Consider the following 316-nt stretch of genomic DNA (forward strand, 5'->3'; position numbering starts at 1 on the left):
GGGGTCTTGCTCAGTACCTTTTATGTCCATTTTGCAAAACATTTCTGAGTGGATTTTACAGAGAAAACGTTGATCAAAGACACAAAACTGTAAATTTGCAGTTTGCAAGGACACTCTAAGCTTTGAAAGTCAGCAAATTTTGGCGGTCATTTTCTCGCTAATTTTACCTTTCACACCAAGCCACCCCCACCTCCTTCAATTGCAGAAATCTCGAATTCTATTGAAGAAAGGTGGATTTTTTTTTTCATCAAAAGAAACAGGTTTTAATATGCCATGAAAAACTGTTAAGCCTAAACATCGACGAGAGCCTGACTCC

Source organism: Aplysia californica, unplaced genomic scaffold (genome assembly GCF_000002075.1).
Source record: "Aplysia californica isolate F4 #8 unplaced genomic scaffold, AplCal3.0 scaffold01819, whole genome shotgun sequence".
NCBI classification, from domain to species: Eukaryota; Metazoa; Mollusca; class Gastropoda; order Aplysiida; family Aplysiidae; genus Aplysia; species Aplysia californica.